At 34.3% G+C, this 26,398-nt stretch overlaps 1 protein-coding gene across 2 annotated transcripts in view; it reads left to right on the top strand.

Annotated features, from left to right (window-relative positions):
• The window catches only part of fax (failed axon connections), an 84,137-nt gene that overhangs the window by 48,593 nt on the left and 9,146 nt on the right, over positions 1-26,398 (top strand). The window lies entirely within an intron of this gene.

The following is a 26,398-nucleotide window of genomic DNA, read 5'->3' as shown; positions in this document are numbered from 1 at the left end:
GCCTCCGGGAGGATTGGACGCCGCACAGTTGAATTAAATGCGCAAAGGAATAGACGTACGTTACAAGTCAGTTTAATATGCTTCTATCTTCTCAGTAGTTGTACCTTATACATTTCGCGCTTGACACATTTTTAATATAGATTGAGAATAATTATTATGCCTTATGATGTTTATTAAAAGAAAATAATTCTTCCCTCGTAAAAACTTAAATATGTGCATAATCAATTAATTTATTGTCTATACATGGGTACTTATTTATATTTACAACAAATATTAAAAATAATGTTAGATGTTAGAATGAAAATAACATTATGTTTCAGCGTTTTATCGACTTAATATTATAATAAAGCTTAAACATGTATATTATTATGCATACATGCGTATTTTAAGATAGTAAGAAATTACAAACAAAATATTAAGTAAGTTATCTTAGCTAGACTATCTCTAACTAGCTATCTCTAACTATCTCTAACTAGCCGGAGGCCAGTTCGCGGTGCCAAATCGTCCCATTCCCCTTTTGTCGCATACGCACGCCAAACGCTCTATATCGACTGTGTTCTGGCAGAACACACTAACTGGAGAATACTAGTTTTGAGTAGTTTGACTTTGAAATTGTTAAAATGTTTGAAATGGTCTATCATGTGAGTTTATTAAGTAATCGTAAAAAGGATGACTTTAAAATAAAGACTGTTTATTTATTAAGACAGTTTCCAGACGGTAAAGTTTGAAATAAGGAACATTTTGGTATATAACTAACTCAATATGTAATTTTTTCGAATTAGTGTCTTCTGCCAGAACAGTGACGATATAATATTCCAAATTCTGGTTAGTATTTTCGAACAAGTTTCTATACTATTTTTTTTAATTATTTTTTTATACTGGTAGTAAGTATACTTAGTAGAGGTGGGAAAACTGGTCGATTTTGAAGACTAAGTATACTTACTACCAGTATTAAAAAATACTTAGTATCGAAACTTGTTCCAAAATACTTACTAGTATTTGAAATATCGGCTATAATAGAATCGTTAAAAATACATCCGCTTTTCGGAAAGTCCCATTTTCGAGACAGGTATAGCTGGAACTATGGCACTAGTCACTCCTGTTTCAGTAGAAAATACTGGAGCATTAAAAGCACTGGTTTCATTTATCTGTAAAGCATTTTCATTTACAGGTGGAGCTATATTTTGCCTGACAAATTCAATATGAATAGTTGGGTGCTTGCGCTGTAAAAGTTTCTTCAAATTTGACATTGACTTGTATGCATTTTTTATTTTACAAACATTACAGATGGCATAATTTGTAACTATTTCTTTGGAACGATTCCACACGAAACTTAACCTTTTAGTAGCCATTTTTACACAAATTGTTTATTAAGTATAATATAATTATTAACCATTTATACAATCACGCATACAATTTGAATTCAGTTTATGTTTATAAGTTCCAATTATAACACAAAAAAATCGAGAAACTCGACGTGACAAAACCAGATAAACGCGTAGTCAGTTAGCGTTATCAGAACTCCGGCTTGCGACTGACGTCAACTCGATGTAAATGTCTTACTCAACTGAAACTAAAACTAAAACCAGTCGCATACTAAACATACGCGAGTCGCGACGCCGAGGTGTGATGATTTCATATGTAGCAAGACTACGAACTATCTAGCGGACGGCGAGATCACATACCATGCGTCGAACTACGGAACTCGATAAAGTCTCATACTCAACTGAAACTCAAAACTCTTAAAACTAAAACTAAGGCGAACTCAAATAGTATACTATAAAACGAGTGACCATTTCTGTCCTTCACTATACCAACTTTACAACAGAGGAGAAAGGGAGAACAATGACAGTTGAGTATAATATCACGGCTAGACATACGTGTATCATGATATCTCGCTCGCGCGCATTTAATATCAATAGCGTTAAACTCAACCAGCATTAGAGTCACTGCGATGACATCATCCAATGCGTTCGAATTCGAACATCTAATACGTTTCAAGTTTCTTGAAACAAGTTTATTGGGCCACAAATACTTAGTATGGATAGTTTCATCCGAAACTTAAGTACACAAACTGGTGACAGTATTTCCAACTCACCTCTAATACTTAGTCTTCAAAATCGACCAGTTTTCCCATCTCTAGGTAGAATCGCTATTCAATAATAATAATACAAAATATGTTATAAGTACATACTCTTTAGTTATAATCCAAACTTTCTGTTCTACTTGAGACTTCATTCTAAAGTGACACCAAAAGCGATTCGCAGTTGTAATGGTATCATTTACTTACTGCAATGCCTGTTTCAATGATAGCAAACAACATCAATAGGTACAACAGCGAATCGATTTTGCTATACCTCTGTGCCTCTTATGTGTGGCATGCAATGACATTAATATATGGACGAATCATCTGGAAAAGAAAATGACACTCACTTTATTGTTGGGTCTGCCGAATGGCATAATCTGTTCTAACACCATTACAATAAAGGTGATATTGCTATAAATTCCAGATGCTTTTTGTTGGGTCTGCCGAAAGTTTCGGCTCGAACGGGTTCGCTCAAATGAACATTGACATTAGAAACACTGCTCTGACGCCATCACAATAAAGGTCATATTGCTATAAATTCCCGATGCGTGATATCGCGTAATGGAATTGCGTGACGTCTTCGTAAACATGCGAATGCGCGAGTTTACTTGCTAGCTACTGTATTGAATGCGTCGTCCATTTAATAATGTCATTGGTGGCATGACTCGAAAAATAAAAATCACAAAACATGATAATAATTTATTTAAGAGTCGTGAAAATGTTTTAACTTGAAAAGTGGACCGTGATATGAAAAAGGTTGGCAATCACTATGTCTAGACTAGACATTCTAAATCCGATAAATAACTATTTGGCATCACCAAAATTCTCGGCTTAGTAAATTCATTATGTTTTATACGCCACTTAAATCTATTATTGATAAAGTTTAATATGTGAACGAAACCAGCGTCGTATTAAATTATAGTGACTAATTAATTAAGTACCTATATTACACTCAGTAATACATGTGACCGTGGCGTCCTGTGACGCTGTACTCGACCGCTCTGGGCCACGTTCGTTACGCATTGAATTCTTTTGAGCATAGATTAATAAGTAGTTTAAAGACATAATGATTGTTCGCTGGTTACAGTGTCCAATTCAGGGACAAGGAGGGGTCATTTTCGAGTCATCATCATAATAATATGTCGGCGATTGATTCGAAAATTGTCCGGGTCTGGGTCGCGATCGCCCGCGTCTGCCGGGAAGGGGGGCGGGGGACGCAGGCTCGCACAGCAGTGTGAATGCACTCCACCGGACAGTTGAGTACAATAAAATTGATGCACGCTGCACTCATTCAGACCACTTGTCCGTTGCATTTATAAGGCTTGGGGTGCACTAAATGGTAAACACAGCGATTCTTGTCTGTTTAAATTTAATATCGAGACAGTAGAATTGAGACGATTATTTTCAAAAACCGATAAGTGCACAATTTAGTAGGTATTTTGTACTTCAAGCGTGGATGATCGATTGGTTTTTTGCCCGAACCCTTATTATTCCAATAAATATCAAAATAATATGTATTGTAAGTCATTTATTTTTCGTATCCCTATGACGAATTTTAGAGATCATAGCCGTTGCATATCTACGTATCTACTTCTTATTACATTTCGATCATATGGAGATTTGTTAGTTTTTGGAAGTATACGATTCAATTTCTCTAACTTTTTAGGCTTCTTTCACATCCTTTTAAGCCGAAAATACCCTGAAATTTAGTCATACGTTTTTTAATTATATTTAGAATGTGTATTTGCAGAATGAATAGAATATTAAAAACATGCCACATAAGCGGCCCATGATGGCCGCGCGGCTTAAGCGTCGGAATATAGCGTCGTGGGTCCCAGGCTCGAATCCTGTGTCTGGCAAGTATACATAAATTTAGTATTGTTTTTCAATTTTGTGTATGAGTATGTATTTTGAGTATGGACCTAATAGGTTGAGCAAGTGGCTGACATCCATTTCTCGTAAAAACAAAATCTGTTAATACAAAACCTCCACTCTGTGGAGGCCCATATGATCTTATTAGGATCGGGCATGGTTTAAAAAAATATATATATACCTATAATTGTGGAAGAAAGTATACCTAGTTAAAGCAAAAGAAACCGATGCAGTGGGTTTCATGTAAGAGCAGCCGAAATGAATGAAAAACAGTATTTTCCTATTTTACCTGCGGTAGATGCCGAGTGCAATTTGTTAGGTTCGACAAGTAGATATTTTTTATATCAAAAATGTCGCACATAACGTTGTGCGGGGCGGAGCAGTGCATTAACCTTATATTTTGTTTTGTGAATGACAACAAAATCACACCGACAAATTCAGCGTGTCGAGAAGAGAAGTCGTAGAAGAAAAAGTCGAGACGAGTTTCTATGTGCGACCGGGCTTTTGTGCAATGGTCAGGACTCTGGAGTAAGTGGTTTCACCGACATTACGTTCCCGTCTTAAATTCTACCCACGATGCGGATTAAATTAGTTGTGTCTCGCTGTGTTTCTCCCTTTCTCTTGAATCGTCGAAGTCAATCTTTAGGTTTATGCTAGTAAGTTCAGTTGAAAATGTCCCTCTGAGGCGGACGAAACCGGTCCAAATTTGTTGATTAAAAGTGGAATAAGTACTACAAAAAAATGCGTTTTATTAAATTAAACAACAATTTATGGTAGTAGGCACGATCATTCCTAATAATTCAATGGCTTAATAAAACAAGTACGCCATTGTTCCATTCTGCAAATGATGTGCAGTATGCACCGAGCATTATCGCTCTATCTGCTTTCTTATTGTGTGAAATGCAAAATTTTTGATGCGCCGATTTCGAAATCGCCTATACACGGTGTACGTTATTTCGTTTAAATTTCACCATTTCTATCAGATACTTTCCTACATTGTTCAATTACGGTGGAAGACAATTATTACAACCTATTCACCGTTATGTGGTTTGGTTGTGTTGTAAATTTATAGACTTGAAAAGTAAAACCGACAATACGTTTATTTACTTACACATTTTTTTTCAATGTTTGATATTGTATTTTACCTGTATATTTAAATAATTCAATTAATTGTTAATTGTTCCCGGATAATCTATTTATCATACTTATTTTAGGTAAATATTTGAATTTATATTACTAGAAATATGATTTAATCACTAATCAAAACAACAGTTTGTATTATTATGTATAATAAATAGGTAATTTCAATTAATGTGAAATGATTGCCAACCATCGTTTAGTATAGTATGTTTATTTAATAAAATTATAGGAACATAGTATGTGAAACTAAAGAAAGGTGTTCTAAAACTTTAAAACTGTTTCCAATTAATTAGTAGACATTTTAAAAATATATTTCGTTTTACACTTTGGGACCTCCAACTTCAACTAACCTAGTTGATTGATTCTCAGAACGAAATTAAGCATCGTTTCCAAGTGTAATTATGATATGCATTTACCGTTTATTAGTACATAATATACCTTAGTGGTGTCATTCTAGTTTAAATTAGTTGCCTACCAGCCTACCTCAAAAGCATGTGAAAAGTAAATAATTATATCAAACCGTCATCAGTTGGAAGAAAACTCGATGAAATCGGATACTCATCGTGGGCTGTCTTTTATTAGAATGTGTAGTTAAAGGAAACCAACACCGCAAGCAAAATTTCTCATTAATTGGTTGTCAATCCTATTGCAAGTAGGTACATTATTCGTTGCAATAGTGTATAAGGATTTTCGGTACTGTACGGAATACAGCGGAAAACGCATTTTGAAAATACCCGATATACTGGATTATTTGTTGGTTTGGGTTACTTTAGGTTAGGTTTGGTTAGGTTAACTTAACAAATAATCTAGTTTATCGGCTATTTTCAATATGTGTTTTCCGCTGTATTCCGTATAACCGAACAGTACCGGATTTTCTTCTTGCTTCCTGTCCTTATAAACATCATGTTTCAATACTAATTACCGGTTCGTTATCAATTATGATTATTTTAACAACCGCTTTTTGATATCACTACTTATCATCAGTTTATTACATGTTTAAGGATTAAAATCCATCCTCGGTAAGATCGCAATAAGATCTTTAAAATAGCTGTTGACACCGCACAACTCAGGAGTAATATATCGTAAATCTCACAAAAGAAAACTTCGTATCAAAACCATTAAACCGAATAAAGGCGTAGGTAGGGTGTATGTATCTATATTGAAATACACACGTTGTTTATTTCTATTTCCAGAATAAGGCTTACGTCTTATAATACTGTCTGATCTTTTCTGCGTAATACACCGTAAATACGATTGCCAATTCCATCCCTCTGAATAGTAAATTATTATTAGCGAATCAAAATATCGTAGTACCTAGTCGTTAATTGGTGGTTTATCTTGAATGGGCAGACGAGCGAGCGCTTCGAGGAAAAGATTACACATCCACATAATATATAGTATAATATAATATTATCCATTCGCAACTGTTTAATTGGCTGGGATATCGAACTACCTAGGTACATAGTATTTTTTGTAAATAATATAGCCGCTCCTTTATTAATTAATACTGAGGTTTGCAATATTACGGATTATCGAATAATTATTAACTTTTCTTAGAGTACATAATCAAGGTTGTAATAATTCTAAGCCAGCGCGGAATAAAGGCACACGAAGTACATACCATAATAATATATAAATACAAATATATATGTTGTATTATGCATTATATAGGTAGTTATTTATTGGTTATTTATAAGGATGCTCCGTACCTACAGCATCTATGGACAGTACGTCACTGCTTAATATTGGTAATTCACATTGACCAGTTCAGTTCATTTCCGTGTATGGAAATTTGTACGTATGCGGTTCGCCGTATCACACTTCACCGTGAAATGTTGTATCGGAAATATGCGTTCGTATATTAAAGACCATCCAACCTCTTTGGGTCGTATAGTACCTACCTACTGAGATAAAATTCATGTCTAAATAAAACACGGTTCTTGTCGTTTTACAGGAAGCCAGCAGCAAACAAATTTGAAAATAGCCGATATACTGGATTATTTGTTAGGTTAGGTCAGGTTAGGATCTAACATTATTGTAGCAATGCTCCACGAACAACGCGTATTTTTCTCATCTCGGTGCTATAGAGATGACCGTATAGTACCTATACGTCATACGGTCATCTCTTTCCGATAAGAAAGCTCACTGCTCTGTGCTACGGTGGAAATATGTAATACGTACAATTTATATATAACCATATTTTTCAGTGTCTGAGCCGCCTTAGAAAATGTTGTAAATAAATAAATAAGCTTAAGGTATATTTTAATTTGTGTGGATCATTAGTTTTTGTTAGATTTTTTTGAAAGTCATTCAAATTCGATCTCTAAAGAATGATTAATTTTTGTTTTAATTCATTTTATAACGTTTTTATTATCTCGTATTCTTGTTTGTCCGGTGGTTGTTTGTCCAGTACAAATCTTGCAATCGATTTTTAACTAACTTCCCGACTAGCTAGACATTTGAAACTTTTAGAATATATCAGAATACGATGCCAATGCATTCTTTAATACTTTTTAGTAATTCTGTTTTGTATGGAAAGTTATTTCAGAAAAATCCGTAAAAAGTAAAAGACTATTATTGGTTACTAAGGGCTTGGTCCTAGCAACTAAATTATTAATATATACGTGCGTTACTATGGAAATCAAAATGAAATGTCAAAATGACATTTCAGTAATCTATATTTGTTTGTTTTTTATTTACTTCATATCAAGTACAAGTTTGAGCATGTTGAGCATAATAATTCAACAGAAAATTTAAAAACGTTATATAAAAAGTTATTTTTAGCTTGTAATTATTTCAACTCTCTATTCACCCACAAATATATACATACTTACCTAATCTAACAAATCTCCTGTACCTGTCTTAATATTAGATTATTCTTAAAATACCTGCTGTGACTGTCTGTCTAAACGACGATACAAATACTTATAATGTTCTTAGTCAAATACTAGTTATGACAATGTAAAGGGTAATAAGAAAAGTGTCTATTTGGATTTACCCATTTTACCTACTCAATTGTCATCACATTTTCACCACTATAACGCACTTTGGCTTCAACCAAAAATCTTTTCCATCATGGACTGCTGATGTTTTCCATTTACTTTCAAATTACTTGCATCAAAGTAATGCACCGTATTCATCTTTCGTTTAACATGATTATACTACTATTATGGGCAATTTAATTGACATTTGCATGTCGAGATTTTTACATCTGATTTGCTACAGGGTTCTCATCTAAATCATGACGGCAGATTAAAAAAAATATACCTAGGTAACTTATATTGGTAATTAAAAAAGGTGCGCGATACTTTTGCCAATTACCTGTATCTACTTATATTATTCTTTCTTTTTTCTTTCGACCATGTCCGAACCTAATAGGATCATAATATATGGGCCTCCACAGAGTGGAGGTTTGTATTGACAGATTTTGTTTTTACTAGAAATGGATGTCAGCCACTTGCTCAACCTATTAGGTCCATACTCTGACTCATACACAAATTGAAAAACAATATGTGTACTTGTCAGACCCAGGATTCCAACCTGGGACCCACGGCGTTATGGTCCAACGCTTAAGCCGCGCGGCCACCATGGGTGATATTATTCACTACATGATAATTAATAACAATGCACCTAGTGCAACTTAGAGATAATTTTGAATCTTTATTTTGTCAGCTTTTTTGCCACGTCTAATTTTTTTATTTATATCTACCACTTGAAAGGAAATAATATACTATCCTATAAGTAAAATCATCATCATTATTCATCATACTCTATTTCCATCGTTCGCTTTCTTTAGTTCAACCTCAGGAGTGGAAACAGCTATCAGTCGATTGAATTAGACCAGGGTCTCATTAGTATTTGACGATTCTTTAGTAATGATAACCTGTTTATAAACGATCTTGTTTTTCCATGTTGGAGCCATTGCAGGTTTCATTATCAAGTATTATTAGCACAACAAATGAGGAGTATAGTTTTGCAGAAAGCAGCCAGTCCCCACAAAATTGAAACAAAAAAAGAATCCAGTTTTGTGTTAGATGTGATAACATATTTAAAACTACACCTCGTATATTAAGTACATATACAGAATGTTAACTTTTTACAATAATATATTATGTAGGTACATACGATATACCTACTTGATAGTCTGATACTAGAATCAATGTAAACATGGGTATAGGTACGTGAATATCGTGTCGATCGATTCGTAAGTGCTACTTGGATATTTATGGATTATGTATGTGGCTGTGGCTATATACTCGTATTATATCGTCACTATTCTAGCAGACACTAATTCGAAAAATGACATATTGAGTTAGTTATACCAACATGTTCCTTATTTCAAACTTTACCGTCTGGAAACCTTCTTAATAAATAAACAGTCTTTATTTTAAAGTCATCCTTTTCACGATTACTTAATTAACTCACATGATAGACCATTTCAAACATTTTAACAACTTCAAAGTCAAATTACTCAAAACTAGTATTCTCCAGTTAGTGTGTTCTGCCAGAACAGACACGATATTATAATATATTCAATACATCAACGCAATATTGCCATGATGAAATACATCTGGATTTATCACTGTGGCGGTTTGTTTTATATTTACTATTTATTATGTATATTGGCGGTTGATGACCCGATATAATTTTCTTAGACGGGCGATATAAAATTACAACTGCATAGAATCAGTCATCAATACTTTAACTTAAATGGTCAAATTAGACGACCAGTCTCAGTCTCCGCTGATCGGCGCACAATGACAGTTCGGAGTCTGTTTAGACAATCTGAATTGAAAAAGAAAACTGTCGATGATTATCGACAGCAGCCGAAAATATCCGAATATCGTGTTTATTTGACAAATACAACTGTATTACTTAATTGCACTAATACCTACCATTAATAGTTATTTATTATCAAAACTGTAAAAACAATCAGTATTTTTTTCATTCGGAATCTAGTAAGTATAGTTTGCAGTTTTTTTTTAAATTGTCACTTAGTTTACAGTGGAATTTGAAAATCGGAAGTACCTACTTAAGAAGATATGTTTGGAAAACTGTAAGTTGCAGATATTTATCTAATTTTCTAATCTAGTCTTTAAATCTTTAATAATCCAGTCACCCATTGGTATCCAAGAAGTACAAAACGTTCGCAAGGTATACCTAGAGGCCGCTAGATCGATGAAATGATTTAATGAAAAATGAAATGAAATGAAAAGTTCTGCGGAAGACGTCGCAACGCAATGCACATGACCGAGAGAAGTGGAAGCAGCTTGAAGAGGCCTTCATCCAGCAGTGGATAGATTCAGGCTGATGATGATGTGTCTAAATATCTTTTTTGTCTACGTATTTTGTTAGCGCAAAGTGTTGAGCGCCTATCTATCGTGACAATAATATCAAGACAATTGATTCATAAAAGAACTTTTGTGTGTATTAGCTACGATAGTCGATGGGATTGTTTGTGTAATTTGACCATAATGCTTATTGGTATTGAGTACGAGTTCCACGAAACTGTGTGATATCTTTTATCTGTCAGTTACCTACATTAAAAATCCTAATTTATTAAACAAACATAGGTACAATGTGTAAAGAATCCATTCTCGGAAAGCTCAATCGTTTCAAAATTGATATTGGACGTTGGGATTTAACGCAATTTCCATCATTAGCGAATATTGACAAGAATAATAATTAATCTGTTTGTCTATTGAGCATTTGAAACAACTTCATGGGAGTAAAAAAAAATAGATTTAGGTACTGATATGGTAAATATAAATATCCCGTATTGAGTGATGGATCAGTTTCGTTTAAATGCAATTGGTATTGAAATTAAATTACATGGAAATCTTATCTCATAGAGCTGCAAAGTGATTCGCTCAAGTTAGTTATAAACAAAACATCATCATCGTCATCAGCCGGGCTCAACCCACTGCTGGATGAAGGCCTCCCCAAGCTTCTTCCAACTCTCTCGGTCCTGTGTCGTTCGCTGCCACGTATTTCCGCCGAACTTTACCAGTTCGTCAATCCAGCGGCTTTTAGGGCGATCCTGTATGACGGTATTTGTCCAGCGGCCGTCCTTTCGGCTAGCAATGTGCCCTGCCCATCTCCATTTCAGCTGTTTGGCAACGTCTATTACATCGCGTACTCCTGTCTGCTTCCTAACCCATTCGTTTCTCTTACGGTCCTTTCGCGTGATGTCCAACATACACCTCTCCATGCCTCGCTGTGCTCTACTCTTAGCCGTTGGACATCTCTCGTGTTGAGGGTCCACGTTTCGCAGCCATACGTGAGCACGGGTAGCACACATTGGGTGAACACCCTACATGTAGTATGATAACATGTACATTAACAATAGGTACTCGCCAATCTCGAAAAACTCGTTTTTTAAGTCGTGAATATTATTAACAATTCCACCTTTTACTTGAACTGAGTTAAATGAAAACAAAACAGAGGTAATTTCTGGAGAAGTCGTGAAATTGAGAGTAGGTACCTACTTACTTTTCCACAACTGTGGGAGACAGCTAATTTATTATTTTATTTCATTTCTAACAAGTTATATTGTTAAATATCGAATAGTCGGATTATTCATCTGCTCAACTTTCTTGAATATAGGTGATCTTCTTTTGCCGTTGACATAATCAAACATTAAAAAAACTTGCTAGTTTACACCAGTCATAACTGACAACACTAAATAAAGAAAACGCAATTTTTTAACATATAGTAAATATTTAAGGTCGTATAACCACAGGGGAAGGGAGGGAGACTTGATCCCCGTTTTATATTTGTTGTTATAACTTTTCTCCTACTGTGATTGTAGTAATTCTTTATAACCTATTAGTTGCAAAATTTATCTAGGTATTCGTTTATAATTCACAAAATGTGGATAACTGATTTAAAAAAAATATATTTAACAAATTGTCAGGTAAGGGAAACGTGATCAAGTCTCCCCCAATGAGGGTGACTTGATCACTACATATGGGAGATTTGATTAGGGGGGATCCCATATATGTATGATAGTCATAATCATAAATAATATCTACCTCTAGTTATTAAAAGAAAATATTTTATTGACCTTAAACCCTACATAATAATTTATGCTTTTAATAATTAAATCAAGGCATATCATTCAACACTAAAATTGCGAAGAGACTTGCGGAAAAACGAATTCGCTTGCTCATAGACTGATATCTCGCTACATCACCTATGTATTCGACTGCAGGCCACTTAAATGTCTTGTGGTCACGTTTTCTGGCAAATTTCACATTAAATCTGTGTGCTGTCTGTTGCTGAATGTGCCCAACGTAACGATTTAGCTTCTTTTTGTGTGAAATAAAGTTGACAATTAATTATCCAATCATCTACCGTAAGCTCAAAGTCATCATCGCCGTCTGATTCGCACTCTGTTAAAAAATCAGCTTCGAGGACTCGTCACTTAGGTTGTAAAGAGAATCATCTTCCGATGAACTCGAAGAATTTTGAATTTGTTTCAAATTTTTCTTAGTTGTTAAACTTATTTTTGCTTTTTTGATTTCCATCCTATTTTCTTTGTCCCCTTTATGTTCCCTGGCCATATATTCAGCCTCAATAACCTATAGAAACTAACTATGGGAGATGTGATCCCTAGGGATCTAGTGTCCCATAGTAAACGTGATTAAGTGTCCCCAATACTAGTAAAATCAAAATTATTTATTTAAAACAGTAACTACAAACGAAATTAAAACAACTACTAACAGCAAATAAATCTTGAATATATACATATAGACTGAATAAATACAGCAATCACTCACCGTCGTGTTAAAAGCAGATAAGTCCAAAGATTTAGAAAAAACTTGTCTAAATTGTCAAAAAGAGTTCGGTCAGACGTGTTCTTTACTCCATTGATTTCGACAGCTCTAAATATACTCTGAAGTCTATGGCATATGGCGGGCAGCCAGTGTTACTAATATTGAAAGATTTTTTTTACACAATAACGAGTTCTTGGTGGGTGAACAAGTCTCCCAGGGGATCATGTCTCCCTCCCTTCCCCCATAGTTCACAAGAGATGTGTTACTTTTTTTATTTTTTTTATTTTTCCGAACCAAAAAAAGGTTGAGAAACACTGAACCATTGTTATCTACGCTCAACTAGTTGTATGCATTTGTTATCTTGGTCAGATAGATTAAAATACGTCCGGTGTTGACATCCAATGACAACACATCGTCATGCATTTATGCACTTTATTTTAGATTCTATTCGATCTATGTACCTATGTTGACAGTCAACTCAAAACACCGCAATTTTCTTTCAAACAAATCTATTGTAATTAACTATTTTTTTTATTCAACAAATAATTCACAAGATTTAAGAATGTAACATTCTAATTATTATTGAACATACATAATTTTGAAAACACTTCTGAGAAAATAATATATTTTAACCAATAGAAAAAAATCTATTTGAAAAAAGTAGGACACCCCGCAGGAAACGAACCTGCATCTCTCGGGTATCGCGCCCACGCACATAGTCCACTATGCTAAAGCAGTGACACTTAATTACGACAAATTTTAACTATTGACTTTTTAATAGATACCTACTCACTGAAGTGCTTTCCAAATAGAGCTACTATTGGCAATCGGCTTTTGTATTTTAATCAAAGTACGAATTACTTTAATTTCTAACTGACGTCACGGATCACTCCCAAGATTTTTTGTTTGTAACTTAGGTACTTGAATTTGCTAATAATTTTTAATTACCCAACTATTTTGTTTTATTCAACGAATAATTCACAAAATTTAAGAATGTAACATTCTAATTATTGAAGATACATAATAATTTTGAAAACATTTCTGAGAAAATATATTAAGTAGGTAGGTATAACTATAACCAATAGAAAAAATCTTTTTGAAAAACCTCGCAGGAATCGAACCTGCATCTTTCTTTGTTTTTTCTCATCTCTCTGTGTTTTCAAAATTATATAAGTAGGTACATAATATGTTCAGTAATAATTATAATTGAATTTTAAAAACTAACCAGCACCATCTGCTAATTGTATTCTTAATTCGATGAAAACAAATAGGTATGACTGACAAGTTTAGTGTGCACTATTTATGTCGAATCTTAACAGTCTACCTCCACCCCTCGCCACTGGTATCTATCATACCGGTATATAATATTTAGTGTGAAACCGTTTTTAGGTTCGGAAAACAAAATATAAAAAGCTTACAGATGGATATGCATGCACTCACACAATCGTCTAGTGACAGACAGTTCAAGAGGTTGGTGCGTTTCCTCTGCTAACAAACTTCCAGAACAGATTGTTGTATTAATAAACTACACTATAACAGGTGAGCGATGACTTTGCATTAAACGTAAGTAGTTACTACTCAGTAAGTTGCTAGTCAGGAAACACGGAATAAATCAGCTCTTTTTGCGTTGGCCACTAGCGAACCGAACATAGAGTCACTGGCCTACTAATGACTGGATTGTAATGTTATCAAACTTCCATGGTCAGTGCCCTAGCAAAAAAAAAAATCAACAACATTAAAACATACGTAAAATAAGTATTGTAAGATACTTGTACATAATATAATATACATATATATATATTGTGATTTTATATGAGTCATTAGTATTGCTAGTAAGTAGGTAAATATTTATAAATATGTACTTATGTAAAAGATTGTTCATATACTTACCTAATTTGATCTCATATTTCAAACAAACAGTAAGTTATCTACACATTGTATTACATGAAATAGGTATTAAAATATCTAATACAAACTTTCGGAATTAGTAGGTAACTAACAATTTCACAAACTCATATGTCTATAAAATAACTGATGGAGAAGCCACAGTTGCGAAACTGAACAGAATATGATACCTGAAGTTATGGCCTATACCTATCCAATATGGCGTTGTAGAGTGATATTGTATTGTACTTAGGTATGCAGTTTTGTCTGCTCAACATATAAAATTCGACTGTGGATATTATTATTGTTTCTTTTCGCTACGTACCTATCGTCATAACCATTTAGTGTATTAGGTATATATATACCAGTGGCGAAGGGTGGAGGCAGGCTTTTAATATCCGACATAAATGGAAATAAAAAACACTAAGCTTTGTCAGTCATACGTATTTGTTATCATTAAAATAAGACTACAATTTACAGATAGTGTTAAATTAATCCCCCTGCGAAAATCAAGCCATATTAGATAATAGTCAAACAATACTCGTCTCTCTATAAAATATTTAAAATTATGTACTTAATTAAATGACAACTTTGAATATTTTATAGATAGAATATTTTTTTTATGTAAGTAGGTACTTATTATAGTTTGGCTTAGGCAGGACTTAATGAATTTAAAAAAAATTAACTAACAAAATGTGTAATGTATTCTTATGTATCCAACGAAAACAAATAGGTATGTATGAATGAAAAAGTGTGCACAATTCTGTCGATTCGTCCAAAATGTTTTGATTTAGGCAGGGTTTAATTGATTTTTAAAAACTAACCAATAGGTAGGTACCATCTGTAAATTGTAGTGTTGGTTCAATAAAAACAAATACGTATTACTAACAAAGTGTAATGTGCACTATTTATGGCGGATCATAACAGCCTACCACCACCGTTCGCTACTGGTATATAGGTACGTACTTACATACTCCACGTTTACGCGCTTCAGTTTCCTCTAGTCATATCAACCCCGCAGCACGTAGATCGGCATTGTAGCGTTGCTGAAGTATGGGGATGGTCTGGCACAATGACTGAATCAGCGGACTCGTACATATGGGTTACTTTTTCTCACTGTATACTTACTTACTCAGGTACATATAGCTGAGGTTATATCTGATTATGTGATTGCTTTGTATAAAATACATATTTAAAATGTTATTTTACGTAGGTACACGGTATTCGAACCCGCGCTCTCAATTTCGTAGAATGTCGATCTATCAACGTCTGCAATGCGTAGTTTTTGTAACACGTTTGCGAGTGCAAACTTGTAGCTGTATTTTTAGGAAGGTATAAAAAGTACACGGTTAGTAAAAATGATAGCCAATAATAAAGGTGTTATATGACGTGAACATTTTAAATTCCAGGAAACCTTGGTGTTGTACCAAAATGCAAGCAGCTGTAAGTAAACCAATATTGTTAACCTCCTGAAGGAGGGATGCATTTTTTGTTTTGCACACACCTCGAACGATAATTCATTCCGAACAATATGAACATAAATCTTGTAGTAGGTATTGTTTAAATGTTTAACACGATTTTATGGCTCTATCACTCTTTCTTACAGTCACTAATTTGACTTTGAAATCGTAAAACCACACTTAAAAGTGAAGCCTGAGCGCTGAATAAATTTTCCGAATTCCCGAAACATATTATTGAAACGCACACAATAATTAATTATTACTACTTTGAAATTCAAACGTGCATGGGGAAAACGTTTGTAAACCTAATTAACTTCTTATTGATTAAATTTTTTCTTTCTTTCACTTTTTGTGTGAAAACATACAAATTGCCTATCACGCAGTTAGGGCTAGGCTTACCATACGTCCCGGTTTCACACATTGGTCCCGGCCGGCTTGGCATTTTCTCCCGGCTGTTGAATCCCCGCGTCTGAATGATTGTCAATAATAAATTGCCATGATTGGCCGTAGTAACATATAATTATGTGATGAGATAGCGGCGAAGGGTGCAACAACAGTTCATTCCAGCGAGAAGTGGGTACGACTGGTACAATAAATAAATAAATTTATTTAAATTAAATTTGAGCTGCAGCAGACCTTCTGCATTCTTCTTTTATACATACTTTTAACAATTAAACAATTTTTGTTGGTCAAATTTGTTTCTTTGCCCTATACTCCTATGTTCGGCTTAGAATTTCATAATTATGGTAAGCCTAGTTAGGGCCATACTATCACAGAGTTACTGTGCGAAAACATCTTCTTGGCTACGCTTCTAGGCGCTGATGTTTACTAAATGGGAGGAGCTTGTTAGTTTATAATGAAAGTGCACTTAAAAATGAGCGGAGCATGTTAGTTCATAGTTTTAACACTTAGCCAAGAAGATGTTTTCGCACTATAGTTCATATCACGGAGTAAGCTATATTTACGACCATTTTCATATCTCAATAATACTTTTGCTAAAGGCATTTGAAATTTCACTGTTATCTGTGTCAATAATGAATATCCTTAACATCAAGATTATTATCAAAGATGTACAAAAAAGTACATTATTTCTATTGAAATCCCTATAAAATCTTAGTATCACCGAATAAGCTCAGTTTAACCTACTAATTTATGTGTCAATGGTATTCTAGTGGCCACGTGCCTTGCGTGTCGTAGAATGCCGAGTAAGGGACAGCCAATTCATCCGGGTCACTTGAGATCTTGACTGCGAATAAGAATAAGTAATATTCCATTTAACTAAATGATTTGTGTTTTTCCGTTTCCGGGGGGTCTGGAAAATTAACCCCCCCCCCCCCCAGACCCTTGTGTGCGCGCCTGTGATAAGATATGCACAGTATTGCTAAGTAATTCATTTTTAAAGAAAATAACTGGTTTACCTAGGTAATTTATATTATTTTGTGTTAAAAATATTCATCTGATTAAATAGGTAAATGTTTAAAACTTCCAATGTGCTTCATAGCTATGTGCATTTAAAAAATCCAACAATACTCTCATTAAGTAGGTACCTAAATAAACGACTCCATACGTACGTAGAAGGTATTAGGTTGTAAAATTGAGTAACTGGTTTTAGTGTAGGTATATTGAATGTTTATTGTATGTATTATTATCTGAAACCGTGGTTGGTTTCTAAAAGCGGATGAAATCTGAAGAGGTTAATGCTTTTATAAGAAACCACGATGGAACTTACATTCGTTTGCACCGTTGGTTGATGGCGATGTATGGTAATCCTCGCTCAGCTAAAGCCATCCCCAATTAATACTCCAACTGGCCACCATGGCAACGGGCATGGAATATTTTATTCAATATTACTGTAGTTTTTTATATGTTATAAAAATAAGTAACATCGAGGGATGATTGATTCTAGGATCTATTCTGCCTCAACAGATTGATTGAAATGTCTTTAATTTCTAATTAAAATTTATAATAATCCAGGATATACCTACCTTTACCTAATATGCATATTTTATTGTAGGTACTATGTACATAATAGTCTCCATTAATAATTCGTTTGAACGTATAGCTAACAACCAATTTGCCTCAAAACTTGGAAAAGTCAATAACTTTTTTAAATCGTACATCTTTAAAATTATTAATGTAAGTATAATTTCCTACTTACATAGATTATGTTTATCCTTCACATTTAACACACTGCAAGGCCGTATATACCTAGTCAGGCAGCGGCATTAAATTGCGAGCTCTGTCAGTAGTGCTAGGAATGCAATACGGTGACATGTTCGCAGTAAATGACGATTTTCGATTCCCTATTTCGTTCACACTAATCAACGCATTGCCATTTTTTTCAATATGAAATTATAATCATTTTCTACAAACATATTTTACGTTTACCATATTATTCCTCTGGAAGTTAATTGTGATAACTTAATAGTATCAATAAATTAGTATATAAATCTTTCAAAAATCTAGCGAAATGCCCAGTGTAAAACTTACTCTTAAAAGCAGCAAACATTTTAAGAAACAATAGGGAAGTAAATTAATTGTTGTAAGAGTAGGCTCCTACTTAAGTGCTTATTTTTTTATTCCCTGTTTACGTTTTATAATTATTTTTCGTGTTGACATGAATTAATAGACGAGTGTTTTTTGTTAAAACTTTCGTTTCAACCTGTCCTTTGTATTCTCTTAAATCCTTCCTATGCTTGAAATTTATTATTATTATTTCGTTTGACAGAATTACTACGTTGAATTTTTATGAAAGAAATCAAGTTTTTTTCCCCCATTTCATGATGAATATTTTACTTTACTTTGTTCTATAAATGTCCATTAGAATTTGCCCTTTTAGGTAATCCTCATTAGTCATGCTAATTTAATACTCGTTGTTAGGGTAGGTTTCTAGAATAGAAAATAATTTCGGTTGTATCTACCTACTTGACAATAATTCGAAATTAATGACTTTTCGAATTTTAGGTGGGTACCTACGTAGAGTCATGTCAATTATAAAACCCCAATAATTATAGTACGTTAGTAGGCATATGGCATAGGCACTGAGATTGGACACCATCACTGTCTTTAATTTTATTGGTATTGAATAGCAAATGAACTTTACTCGACATCTTTAACTAGATCTCTATTATCTCATGAATTATCAGTTTCCCCACTCTCGAATATACATATTAATGCTATCATTACATCTGGTTATATTTTTATCGTCCTGCAAAGCAGCGATTTCCAAACTGGGAGGCGCGGAGTGTTGCAAAGGGAGGCACGAAAAGTTTAACACAATTGATGTAGCCACAGATTTGCAGTTTGCAAATGCAAAGTTAATAAAACGGCCACCACACAAACTACACAAAAAACAGTCCTATAAAAGGTTGTTTGCAAACCTGTCTGAAAATATGGAGACTAATTTTATAATAGCTCACTTCTATAATATTGTGAAGCGCGCTGGCTATCTCGTGAAAAAATGATATAAAAGGGTCAAAACATAATGTTGAAATTTGAGGCGAATTTGTTTAGGAACGATAATTTTGTTGTTAAACTTGTCTATTTGGTTGAAATTTTAAACAAATTTAGTGAATAAATCAATGCAAGGACCACTAATGCATTCACTGATTTAAAAAGACAAAGTGAAGGCATTCATAAAAATTGGAGCTTTGGAAATCAAAATTACAAAAAAAATAAGTTCGCCATCTCTCGACTTTTAAATGATTTCTACGCCAGATACCTATAGTGAAGCAAACAAAAATCTATTTACTGAGTTCTTGATTGGTTTGCTAATGCACTTTTCACATTATTTTATTAATAGTAAAAAAGTCACCTGCGCTGCTTTGTTTCAGGGCTATTAAATATTTATTATTACTATTATTACTATTATAACTATTATACGTTCATTGACAAATGGATTCTATCATGGGCCCAACATCGTGAAGCGGGCCCCCAGGTCAAATCATTTGCGGGCTCACCTACCTATCGCTGAGGTTAAGGGCAGTGTGGTGCTCTAAAGTAGTGTTTCCTAAATTATACACGGAAGTTATCATTTAAGTACTTATAGCAATGCACAACTACATATTTAAAATATTTAATAGTCATGAAACAGAGTAGCGCCGCAGGCGACTTTTTTTAAAACTATTGGATTAAATTTGTGATGTCTGTTATGCCCGGGCCCCAGGTTCTTTATAACCTATGCACTTGCAAACTGCAAACCTGTGGCTACTTTTGTGTTTAACTTTTCGCGCCCCTCTCGCGCACATCTCCTTATTCTTGGTCACCAAACCTTGAACTTATTACCAAGAGAATCTCTTTTCGCTTTCGTGCCCTCTAGTATTTCCTGCATTTTGAGTTTTAGTAAATCATACGTGTTTGATGGTAGCTATAAATTCTTTTGGTAATCCGATCAGTCCTACTCCGAAAACCTCAAGTCTTCTGATTGTAACATAACATTCAGGTGTCGTCCGTGACGTCCCTAGACAAAATGCCGCCCCTAGGCAGCGCCAAATTGCCGCCCCATTTTTTATACAGTATTTTTTATCATCCTTTCATGACTCCAGTATCTAAAAAATGTGTTGTATGGATACATTACTAACAAAATATATACCACTAAAACATACAAAATTAATTTTATCAATATTTTTTACGTTGGTAATACAGTGGCTTCTCACATGTCATTTTTTTGCGATACATTAATTTGCTCTGTCTTGAGGAATTAACTTCCATGCGCACTGGTTAATAAGTCATACTGCAATTATTCGCAAATATGCACGTGTCGTTAATGGTCACCAAGGACGTCGAAAGGCAACGGAAGCAAACTAAGCATCGCGAACCCGACAAAAAATTACAGTCCTGTTAAAAAATTCATGTTAAATTTTGTGTCCAACCAGTGAGCTGATTTTTTTTAATGGAAAGATATTTTCGTTGTCACCAAGATTATTTAGCTATTTCTACATATACAAAATAAATGTCTTCGGTTTGCCGCCCCCAAGCGACGCTCAATCTGCCTACCCCCACGGGACTTCACTGGGTGTCGTCTCTTTATTGTAGCATTATATCGTCTTCCATGTGGTGGCCAGACTTACATTGGAGAAAAGAAGTTGATTTTTTCAACAGTGTTTATTGCCACCTCAATTTTCTGGACGTCTTCTTGTTCTTCCAGTAAGAACATTATTAAGTAAGCAATAGTTATACTTATACGGAAAGCACGTGGGTGGACATCGTGGAGGGAAATGGGAAAAGCAAATTATGTTCCGCGGTGGACTTCTACAAACTGAAAAAGAATTTTTTAAAATCAGATGAACGAAGTAACTACTTCGCGATTTTGAAAAAGCGTTGCTTGGCTCTATAGATGCACAAAGTGGTCCAATTAAAATATTCTTACGGGAAGCGGAAACAATAAACTATTTATAAACTACATAATATTATTTAAGTAATACTTATACCTATGTATTGTTTTTGTTTTTATAAATGTACCTACACCTTTTAAAATCAATACTAGCATCATGTTTATGCTGTTCACTGATTGTAAAAAAGTATTTCAAATAATGAACTTTTCTGATTTAGAGAAATAGTATACCTACCTAGCTAAAACGAGTATGTATGTTCTAAATTTAAAATAATTATAAGATAAAAAGAACTTTTTATATACTTACAACGTTTTTAAATTTCCTGTTGAATCATATTAACTTGACTTGACTAGCTTAAACGATCAAAAAAAAATTGTACTTGATGGAAATAATGAATAATGAAATGTCATTTCATATTGATTTCCATAGTAACACACGTATATATTATTTAATAATTTAGTTGCTAGGACCCCCTAGCAACCAATAATGGTATCGAAATAACTTTTCATCCAAAACAGAATTAACTGAACATGAATTCAATTCTACTTAAAGATGGCTAAAAGTATTAAAAAAATGCATTGGCATCGTGTTCTGATATATTCTAAAAGTTTCAAATGTCTAGCTAGTCGGGAAGTTAGTTAAAAATCGATTGCAAAATTTGTACCGGACAAATTAGAATACGACCTAAGAAAAACGTTGTAATTAGGTGATAATATGTTATATAACACACTAATTTAAATAATGGTATTATTTTACTGGATAATTTATAGATAGGTACTTAACGTGACCGAAATTATATCGCTTAGCTTCCACATATTACGTCACACTATTTTGGCTATTTTTACCCCCTCCCCCATCGTCACATTTCGTCACATAAACCTTTACCGCCCTGTCTATATTACGTCACATTTTTGATATCCCCTCTAAACGATAAAAAAGAGAAAAAAATGTTATTTTTATATTCATCCTTATATCCTCGATCCCTAATAGATTTCAGATCGTTTTATATTTTTTGTTTACTTTGTGACGTCACATTTTCTATGACGTCTCAGATCATCACATTATGTCAGACCCCCTCCCTCCTCTAGAGTGTGACGTCATATATGGAGGACCCCTTATCTTAAAAAAACATTGCAGCTGAGATCGCCATTTCATTCGCCTTCAGCAGGACCTTTTCATTGCATTTGACCTCGATACGAGAGCAAACCAGCATAATATGACTTTCATCCAGCACCCTCACTACACATATGAAACGTCTTTCCCCCGTTTCAGACGGGACAGCGGTGTCGCGCTCGTATATAATAAGGAGGCCATTGTATTCGAATAAAGGCGCCTTTGTATTATGTTTATGAACGCCCAGAGCTAATGAGTTAACGTATAATTTCGCGATATAAATTAGAACATATAACTGGCTGCGATCATAAAAACATGTGTATCGGCGACTTGAGAATGTAGCGGCCGACGGAAAAGTGTACCATACACGCTTTGACTCATTAGCTCGGGACGTTCATAAACATAATACAAGACCCTTTTATTAGAATACAAAGGCCTCATTATATACGAGCGCGACACCGGTGTCCCGTCGGAAACCGGCCTTTGTCTAAGATATCCACCCTTTCATACTGCTTGTCTTGCATTTTGCGACGTAGACAATTCCTTGAAGAAAACGAATGGCAGTTTGTATTCCTGAATCCTGTATTGGGATTATCAGGGATTGGTGAGTTTCGTTACAATTTTTGGGCGGCTACTTCCTTCTGTCGGCATCTCAATGAAACTCTTCCTGGATTTGAGCATTGAATTTTCTAGATGGGTAATTAGCGATGAATGTAAATAAATTTTACACGCTTAAGTACCTGACCCTGAAATATTCAATATTTTGACAGTTCGCAGCACACACCGAATGATTTTAATAATATTGTAACAAAATTATTTTCAAATATTATTAATCTCAAGTATACATATTCAATACTCCACTCGTCCACCACGCAATATTGAAAGCTCGTGTGGGTGTAATCGTAAATTTGTTTCCTTGTAAACATGGATTTATATTGAAGGAAGAATAAATTTCCATTGAATCAGTGGTATACATACTTGTTTATTCAAGTGGATAATTCTTTTAGAAACCCTCTATGTGACATTCTGTTTAACAAATCGAAGAATCGTGATAATAATAATCAATGGTATGGATATTAATGAGTTAGCATTTACTTGGTAGAATTCCATTTTACAAGTAATGAAATTATAAATAATATTAAATTCTACAGGTTTAAAAAAAAAAGGTTTTGTCGATAGCTATATCGGTTGTAACACCATTATCAAGACTAGATAGACAAGATAGTCTTGATAATGGTGTTACATCCGAAATAGCTATCGACAAAACCTTTTTTTTAAAAACCTGTAGAATTTAATATTATTTATATTTTCATTTCTTGTAATGGTATGGATGTATATTCGTGTTTTATCCGAGCTACGTCTTAAAGGTTGCCATAAAAATAAATACATCTCCGAATGTTTAGTATAAAAAAATCTAAAAATACGATATGCATTCGGTATTTTGTATAAAGTAACAATATTAAATATTTTTCCCGCGGCATGAAAGAATGGTAACGGAATGCCTCGTAGGGCAGCCGAGCGGCCTCGTGTCGACGCGTCCGTGTTTGCGGACGTGTGTGTGCCGCGGCGCGGTAGTGTGCGTGTCAGGCCGTAGACCCCTCGCGGATCAATACAGCCCGTCGTCATGGCAACCGCCCGCCGTCGAGATGAAGCGCGCAGAGAAACGACAGCGACACAGTCCGCCCCTGCACGGCCATTTTTCCCTCGCAAGGGCAACCATCACATCACTCCGATCCGCTACAATGTATCCGTATCGGTCTCTGCGGGACGCACCGATCATACTGCGGCGCGTCAAATACACCGCCGGCGGGAATAATAATACTATAATGTAATGCTACGAGTGTGACCGGCTAGAATTTGAATGCGTTGAGTAGGTACTCACTAACACTATCGAAATTGATGTTGAAATTATTATCACAAAATGCAGCGGATGCCATGATAACAACTATATTAATAAGTCAATATTAATTTATTTGGGGGTTTATCTTGAATATTATTGATGATAATATTAATATAATACTAATACAAGTCCATCCGTTACAATTCTATCCGGTACAAGTACATCCGCTTACACTGGATTAAAAAAAAATGACACAATATGGCCAATAATGTTCCGACTTAAATATTACATTAATTGTCTGTTTATTTTATATACTCAGAATCTCGGGACATGTTATTCTTTAATGGCGGGAATCGAAGCATAATATTGTTTACTCGAATGATATAACAAAAACAAAGCCTCATTAGGGGGCGGGGCGTATTTTAGCATCAATTTTATTCATAAGCTTGTAAATTAATAATACATCTATCAGCTCATTGATTTTGAAGGAATATAGGTACTCTAAATCCAATTATGTTATTACTGTTGATAAAATTTTAATTAACATATTCCCAAATGTTTCAAAATACACACTCAAGAGAGAAGATAAATCCGGAATTGTTATTTGTTGCTTGGATATTTTGATTCGATAAATTCTCAGAATACAGAAACAGCAATTATTAGCAAAAATTAATACAAATTAGTTTCGTCTCTACTGTAATTACCAATTAACGTATCTGGGTATGTGTAATTACAGTCAAATATTAGTTGGATTCATTCACTTTCAGCACTAAAACCCAATATATCCAGGAAACGTTTCCATTCTGTTTGCCACAAGCTCCTTCCACCGTTTTAACCCTGGGGATGCTGTGTCACTTTCTACACAGTTTTACCACCGTAGTCTATGTAATGTCTTTCGACCTCCTTTTTCCCTTCTGGTCTGTTGAAGAGCTTCGTTGGTAGTTGGATATCTTCTATCCTTGATATATTACCTGCCCAAGGAAAAACCATTTGATTACCAGTTGGATATTCTTTCTTTTTTTGACCATGTCCGATCCTTATAGGATCATATGGGCCTCCACGGAGTGGAGGTTTGTACTAACTAACAGATTTTTGTTTTTATGAGCAATGGATGTCAGCCACTTGCTCAACCTATTAGGCCCAAACTCTGACTCCAAACAAAAATTGAAAAACACAATGTGTACCTATTTGCCAGACCCAGGATATTCAAACCTGGGACCCATGACATTATAAGCGTAAGCCGTTCTGCCAACGTTATTTACCTGGTTAGTTAGTTATATTAGTGAATTGTTTTATAATAATAAAGCCATTCACAAAAAAAGAGAAAAACTTCTCTACAGTGTTATTTCAGAATTCGTCTTCCGGCATATATGGTCTTGAGCTCGTTAGAAAAGATTATTTTTTGTAAGTGTGATAATTTTTAAGAGAACTGGTTACTAGTCATTGACTCAACACCAGTTAGGAGGGGGGTGGGGGTCGGGTGTTGGCATCAATCTCATGTATATATGAGTTTAATTAATTAATAGTAGGCTGACCACTTAAGCTGAATAACATCAAGTATTAATATATTTTAAACAATTTAAGTTATGAGGAATTCAATAAATCATAAGGAATTAGAAGGTTAATGGACAATATCTGATTATTATTAAACTAAGTGGAATGAGTACCACATGTTCTATTTTATTTTAATTAATACAGTGTATTTTCTACAAAGAATTGACAGATAACACCATAAAAGAAATTTATAAATTGACCTACTTATGAATAAACCATGAGGTCTTCCCAGTACATTATAATAGTATATTTATAAGTATCATATAATTTCAAATCAAGAAGATTGGTTAAAAACTGGAAAAATCTTCCGGAAAGTTTTCATCATTCTTCAAATTTTT

The sequence above is a fragment of the Rhyacophila brunnea genome, unplaced genomic scaffold (assembly GCF_057557595.1).
Source record: "Rhyacophila brunnea isolate RB1 unplaced genomic scaffold, BYU_Rbru_1.0 scaffold_1, whole genome shotgun sequence".
Taxonomy (NCBI): Eukaryota; Metazoa; Arthropoda; class Insecta; order Trichoptera; family Rhyacophilidae; genus Rhyacophila; species Rhyacophila brunnea.
Note: the sequence above shows the minus strand (reverse complement) of the source record. Positions and strands in the feature narration are given on the sequence as shown.